Below are 6,847 nucleotides of genomic sequence, written 5' to 3'. Positions count from 1 at the left end.
GGGATCCAGCGCCCAGCTGTGCCTCCAGGGCCCCAGAAGCCCAGGCCAAGCCCCAGAGGCTGAAGTGCACTGGGAGAATGGGAGTGAGCTGGGGGGGGGGGGCAGGAAGGAGGGAAAGGGGCTGAGAGGAGCCTCCGTGGATGTGAGAAGTGGAGGTGGGAAGGCTGGGTGGCGTGGGCAGTGTGGTTGGGGCACCCCCCCCCCCCCATGCGTCGGCCCTGCCCCAGGCTCATGTCCTGTGCGGTGGAGTGAGGGGCTGCTGGCGTGAGCTAAGGGGCCAGGGCCCACAGAGCTGTCCTGTGAGTCCTGGACGTGTGGCTGGGGCAGAGGAGCAGAAGTGGAGCAGACGTGACAGGCTGCAGCAGCCGCCCTACTGTTAGTCTGAGACCCTCTGGGGACTCTTGGAATCACCAAGCAAGCAGGGCAGGGGGTGACCTTCCTGAGTGGGTGGAGCCAAGCGTCAGCCACGTGTGCGTCCTTCCTGTGGAGGGCATTCCATGGCTGGGAAGACTTGGGGACATTGGATCGCAGGAGAGTGGGAGCGAGGAAGAGACGGGATTGGTTGGGCACCTGTGTTCCTGGTATGCTCTCAGGTGACTCAGACCTCTCATTTTATTTCAGGAAGAATCCATTGATTCATTCATTTATTTCGTCATTCAACAAATAGTTCCTGGAGCCTCCTACATATTAGGCACCATTTTCTCGCCACCAGGGTCATAAATCAAGAGACATAGCTCTTCTTTCCAAGAGCTCCCAGTCCAGAGGGGAGACACTAAGAGGAAGGGCCTCCCTGTCAGGCTGGGTGTAGTCCCAGGGTGCTTCCTGGAGGAGGTAACCTGTGACCTGTGTTTGAAAACTTTAACTAAAGGGGAAATGAATGGGGTCAAGTGGGAAGTGGTGACAGTATTCCATGTAGAGGAAGGAATGTGTGTGCGGGCAGAGACTTGAAGCAATGCCAGTTTTGAATGCTTCCATGTTGCTGAGGTCAAGGTTTTGAGACAGGTTCAGAGGTGTGAGGCAGGAGGGCTTTGAGGAAACAGAGTGTGTACTGGGGTCTCATCACTCGGGAGACTTGGCAATACTTATTTGCTCCATCGATCCTCTCTCTCTCTCACTGTCATCTCTCATCTATCTACAGTTCAATCAATCATCTATCTATAAATCTATCATCTATTATCTATCATCTGTCTCCTCACCTACCTCCCTATCTACCAGTCCATTCTTCCACGCATTGATCCATGGATCCACCTATGCATACATCTGTTTATCTGCTGGGGGAAATGGCAAGATTATATCTTTAAATATTGCACCCATTATACCAATGGACTTAAGGAGTCCAGTTGAGAGCTGGATTAGAACAGTGGCCTGGAGACAAGTGAATGGTTTTAGGAAATTCAGCAGATTGGATGTGGGAGGTGGGATGGTGACCACTGCTCTTGGTTTTGAAATTGCAGGACTCCTAGTCCTAGGTCCAGTTATTGTTGTGAGGAATTCTGCAGAGGAAAACACAGATTTGGCCCATCTTCTCCTGGGAATCCCAGCTTAGCAGAGAACACAGAACAAGAATTGGCAGGTGCGGTGCGCGCTGCAGATGGGCGAGGAAGGGAACTGAGTGCAGGTTTGGGCATCCAGAGGGTTCCGACTGGTGTAGGCGCTCTAGGGAGGTTGAGGGGAGGGGCTTTGAGGCAGAGGGAGGGAGGCAGGACTTGCAGTGGTTCCTCCTCTCACAGATGGCAGGGCTGTGGAGTGGGCAATGCCGGCTGCGTTTACCGAGAGCACAGTGTGTGTGTGTGTGGGAGGAAGGTCAAGATTGCGGTTTTGGACATGCTGAGTTGGGTGCCTGGGGATCCTCCGTGTGGTGATGCCAGTGGGTGGTCAGACAGTTAAGTGTGGTGTTCACCAGAGCTCCTGGCTGCATGTTCCAGTTTGGGTCCCTTAAACATATCTGTGGTGGTGAAAGTCATCGAATGGGGTCATCCAGTGAGAAGAACGGGTCCTGGAAGTGGTTGGTCTTCCTTCTTACCCCTCTCTGTCTCTCTTTTGAGAAAGCAATGCCATTTTAATGAGCAATCTTTTGGGAGGATAGAAGACACACATGTTAACACTTAAACTCTAGGAGAGGGCAGACAGTGGCGTGAGTTCCCTCTCTTCTGATCCCTCACACCCCAAGCCTGGTTGCAGACATTTTCTGGAGATGTCCTAAGCCCAAAAAGAAATTTTACATAAATGTCAGCACACAACGTTTACCTTTCTTCTAAGATATAACTAAATGTCTTGGAGGTCATTCCTTATCAGTACTAAGAATCTACCTCCTCTTTTTATACAGATGTATAATATTCCATCATATGCATATCTCACAATCGAATTAACCAGTACCAGACATGTAGAAATTCAGTCTGTTTGCAGGCTTTTACTGTATAAACAATACTGCAAAAAAAAAAAAATCCTTGTATATACAAATATCATTTAGGGGTGAATTTTGGCTGGATAGAAAAGGAAACTGAAACAACAGGGATTTGAACAAAAAATTGAGATTTATATTTTCTCATGTAATGAGAGACCTGGGGTAGGCAAATACAGACATTGGTTTAGTGACTATTGCATCACACAAGGTAGGTGCTGTATGTCATTTTTCTTGTGGTTACAAGATGGTTCTTTAGATCCATCCACCATGTCCGTACACAATGAATGGGCGAATGTGCCTTCCCCAGTTGAGGCTGTTACCCTTCTAAGACTTCTTGAAAGCTTTTCGAGTAAGTGTTGCTTACATCTCATTGACCAGACCTGTGTCAAACAATTGCCTCTCTCTCCAGGGAGGCTGAGAAATGTTTTCCAGTTTGACTCATTGCTCTGCCAACAAAATCAGGTTCTGTTATAAAGAAAGAGAATGGGCACTGGGTATGTGTCTAGTAGATTTTTATCTTGAGTACAGATTCTTATAAACAAAACTGTTAGATTAAGTCCTCTCAGGAATTTAAAATTTTGATCTTGCCAAATTGTCCTCTAAAGAGGTTTTACTGTGCACACTTGTACAGGCACGTGGTGTCCATTTCCTTACCTCATTGCCCACAGCTTCTTGCCAAAGTCTTCATGTCTGGCTGCACTAATGGGTGAAAAATGATCTCTAATTGTTTTAATTTGCATCCCTCTTGCTTTGAGTGAAGCTTTTCATGAGTTTCTAAACACTGGCATTTAAAGAGCGACTGGAGAAGTCAGTTTCATAAGTGAGAATGAGAAGCAGTGACCAGAGAAAACCAAGAGAGACTGGGGCCAAAGTAGAGTGGGGCGGGGGTGGGGGTGCGCCTTGAAGAGAAGAGGAGGAGGTGAGGGTCCCTGTCAGATGTCGCAAAGACATTAGATAAGGACAAAGCAGTGCCCGCTGGGTATGGCAACATGGAAGCCACTTGGGACTCCACGTAGGAGTTGAAACCAGGCGAGCCCCCCACCCCACCCCCAGCATTGCCTTCTCTTTCCAGTTATCTAGAAGAGTAAAGGGGCTACATAGCTTGCTCGAGTCCACAGAGCCTGAAATGCGGTGGTAGGAATTTGAATCCGAGTGTGCTAGACCCCAGAATCTCTGAAAGCGAATCCCACAAAAGCTGGGGTGGGCGGAAATACTTCCCTAAAGACCAGGAAGATGTCTTTGAGTGTCTGGACCTACTCGCTCCATTTTACAGATGAAGAGACTGAGTCCCTACTGCTAGTGAGTGGAGAGGCCAGCAAGAACTCAGATCCTGCCTTGGTCCGGGGCATTTTGTGGGACCACCCCTTTCTCCAGCAAGGAGTGCCAGGCCATAGCGCGAGTTGAGGAGGACTCACGTGAGCACGTGAGCACCCTGATCAGAGCAGCATACGGGCCCTAGGGGAATTCCCATGTGGGCCCCAAAACAGGGCAGGCTACTGTTCAATCCTGGGTCCTATTGTTAGTCCTCCATGAGTGCTCTGGAAGCCTAAGACAGGTTCCATGCCCTCTGGGAATTGGTGTTCTGTTTTCTCGCATGGTAGATTCTTGAGATAGCCCCAACTGGGGTCATTAGCTTGAGTTGTCATCTGTCTTTGGCTCTCAGTAAAGCTAACTAGATGACCCACTGCTAGTCTGTTTGCTGGTTCCTTCACCCATTCGTCTTAAACATTTTTACAGTTAATTTATTGTTATTCTAACAAAATGCAGGTTAACACCCAGATAATCCCTGCCGAAGAGCTTATTTTTAGAGTGGCAGTGTGCTCAGCCTCTGAAGACAGGTCATGACTGGCTAAATAGCAAAGCTGATCATCATATATGCTCCTTTTTTGCCAATACTCACATTCTCAGAAAATCTTGCTGTGACGTAGATGTGGCCAATGAGATGTAAGAGACGGGCACAAGAAGAGCATTAATTGCCATTAAATATCCCACTGCCTTTCTACCCTGAATGTAGATATGGTGCCTAGAGCAGAAGCAGCCATCTTGGAACAGGAAGTGACCAAAAGACATGAAACAGCCTGAAAATGGAGTAGAAATACGGGTCCTTCCTTCGTTCGCAACGCTGGAATCTTCAGAATCTTCAGGTTTCCTGCTATGTGAGGTAATTAAACATCTTTATAGTGGAAACTGCTGTTACTCAGATGTCTGGGTATTTGTAGATAAAAGCATTTCTATGTACGCTCGGCCTTTTTATGTGGACAAAAGCCCTCTCACTGTTCAGTGAATTGCATTCTTCACTTAATATATTTTTGAGATTTATTTATGTCATACACGTAAGTCTGCCTTATTACTTTGTTTCCATGGGCACACCATACTCAGTGCCAGTGGAGGTACTTTCTTATTGGCTGAACTGTAGATTGCTTCCAATTTCGTGCTCCCACAAAACAGAGGTGTAATGTACATTTTGAACATTTGAATCAGACACTTTTGGCAGTGTTTCTGGAGGCTTGCTTGTCAACAGTGGGATGATTGAATCGAATGCCGCAGGAATCGTACGATGTGGTGGTGCCACTAAGTTGCCCTCCGGAAGGATTCTGTCAGTTCTGCACCCATGAGCAGTGCACACGTGTGCTTTTCCCCAGCCCAGCACTGTAGTGGCGCCTACGAATGCATGGTTTTAAAAAAGTGTCCTATTGCTTTAATTTGCATTTACTTATTTAAGATTAAGGTAGAACATTATTTATATATATTGGGCATAGCATTTTTTTCTGTTGTAACCTTCTGATCTTACCCCTTTCTGCGTTTTTTTTCTCTATGGGGCTGGTTCTGATAGGCATTTTTTGGATGAATTTGGAGAATTAGCCCTGTGACATATGTACGGTGAAGTTTGGCCCCAGTCTGCTACTTCTCTCTTGGCTTTCTTGGTGGCGTTTTTCATCCCTCAGAAGGTTATGATTTTTATGTCTCCGTTTGTGTCAGTCATTTCCTTGATGGCTGCTGGGATTTTAGTCTTATTTAGAAGGGACTGTGCACTGCGAGATTATAAATACATTCACCATTTTTTTCTCCTGCTACTTTTATGGTTTCTTTTTTGCGCTTAAATATTTTCTTCAAATGGATTTTATTTTGGTTTAAGGAGTAAGATAAGGATTTGCTTTATGATGTTCCAGATAGGCCCTTGTGCTATTGGTTCTGAGGAGCTGGACTCACACTTGGGGACCTGGATATGTCATGGTTATCTTCCTCTTCCCATTGAACCTGGACAGACTTGGAGGTTTGCAGATGCCAGGAAATGTTATGACCCAGGGCAGTGACCTCTGTGTGTGTGGGTTCCCAGCACCAGCAGTGGTAGGGTAAGAGAGGAGATGGAGGGGTGGAAGGTCTTTCCTGAATCCGTGACCTTCAGAGGGATGGCGGCTTTGGAGGATCTGCTCTGAGAAGTCTCCTTGCAGGGGCTGCACGTGAAGGATGCTAACAATTTCTGTCTCCCCAAGGGCTGGCCAGAACTGGCATCCAGGAAGCACTGGACAAGCTCCCAGTGGGCTCTCCTCAACAGTCTTGGGCAGGTACAGCCTTCATTCCCTCCATGGCCAGCAGCTTCCAGGCCTATGTTACATAGCTTTGAGAAAGCTCCTGATTTTGTGTTTTATATATCAATGACTGAGTTCTGTCCTCTCTCCTCCCCTCTCCTCTACCCCCGCCACCATTCGTACATTGAAGCCGTTACCCTAGTACCTCAGAACAGATCTGGGCCATCCCTGTGCCAGCCTCACTCCCAGGAGCCTTCCCACTAAAGATCCCAAGACAGGGATTTTCCTCCCTGATCGGGAGCAGGGTGCAGGCAGATGCCAGAGCTCTTGGCACAAAGGTAGTTGGGGTTATCCATGGATGTATAGGGTGAACGCTCTTCACAGTTCCCAGGAGTGTAGCTTCTGCAGAGGGATTTGCTCTGAAACCAGGTTCAAGATTCTCCGAGAGTCTAAAATAAAAGGGAGTGATAATTCCAGAGTTGGAAAGATGTGGGGCAAGCAGATCTCTCATAGGCTGCCATGGGAATGTGCAGCTGTGTTGTGCAATTGCTTTGGAAAACTGTTTGGCAGGATCCACTAGAGCTACACAGACCCATGCCGCTTCGTGCAGCAATTCCCCTACTGGGTGTATATGCACGAGAGTGAGTGTAAGCATTCATTAAAACGTGTGTCCTTGAGCTGTGGTTAACAGCAATATTTCAATAGTCCTGAACTAGAAATGTTTCAAATGCTTAATGATGAGAGAATGAATAAATAAATTGTGGTAGAGTCACATAGGGAAATCTAATCCAGCAACTGAAAAAATAGGTGGTTCCTGGGATGCCTCCAGCTACCTGCTGACATGCACCCTGGGAAGCAGCAGGTAATGGCTCAAATACTTGGGTTCGAGCTACCCATGTTGCTAACTTGGACT

Source organism: Lepus europaeus, chromosome 10 (assembly GCF_033115175.1).
Source record: "Lepus europaeus isolate LE1 chromosome 10, mLepTim1.pri, whole genome shotgun sequence".
Lineage (NCBI taxonomy): Eukaryota > Metazoa > Chordata > Mammalia > Lagomorpha > Leporidae > Lepus > Lepus europaeus.
The sequence above is the reverse complement of the archived record's forward strand: the minus strand, read 5'-3'. Positions refer to the sequence as shown.